This window comes from Penaeus monodon, chromosome 23 (genome assembly GCF_015228065.2).
Source record: "Penaeus monodon isolate SGIC_2016 chromosome 23, NSTDA_Pmon_1, whole genome shotgun sequence".
NCBI lineage: Eukaryota > Metazoa > Arthropoda > Malacostraca > Decapoda > Penaeidae > Penaeus > Penaeus monodon.
This window is the reverse complement of record NC_051408.1, coordinates 1,095,620-1,095,833: the sequence shown is the minus strand read 5'-3', so window position 1 is coordinate 1,095,833 and position 214 is coordinate 1,095,620. Positions and strand designations below refer to the sequence as shown.

General features: G+C 47.2%; 1 pseudogene; it reads left to right on the top strand.

The window, feature by feature from the left end:
- The window catches only part of LOC119587696, a 10,343-nt pseudogene that overhangs the window by 9,599 nt on the left and 530 nt on the right, over window positions 1-214 (top strand).

Sequence of the window (214 nt, the reverse complement as noted above, 5' to 3'; positions counted from 1 at the left end):
CTATTAGGCAGGTCCTTTTAATTTGACAAATGGAGACTATTATCCCGACTGTCCAGGATTATATAGATAGAAATAGATAGATTCGTTTAGTGAGCGCTAGGATGACACCTTAGGAAAGCCTTTTATTTGGCAAGTGGAGGCCATTACAGCAGTGGACGGCCTTCCTGCCGCATGCGGGAGGACTCGAACCGACCTGCTTAGAGGCTCTCTTGGC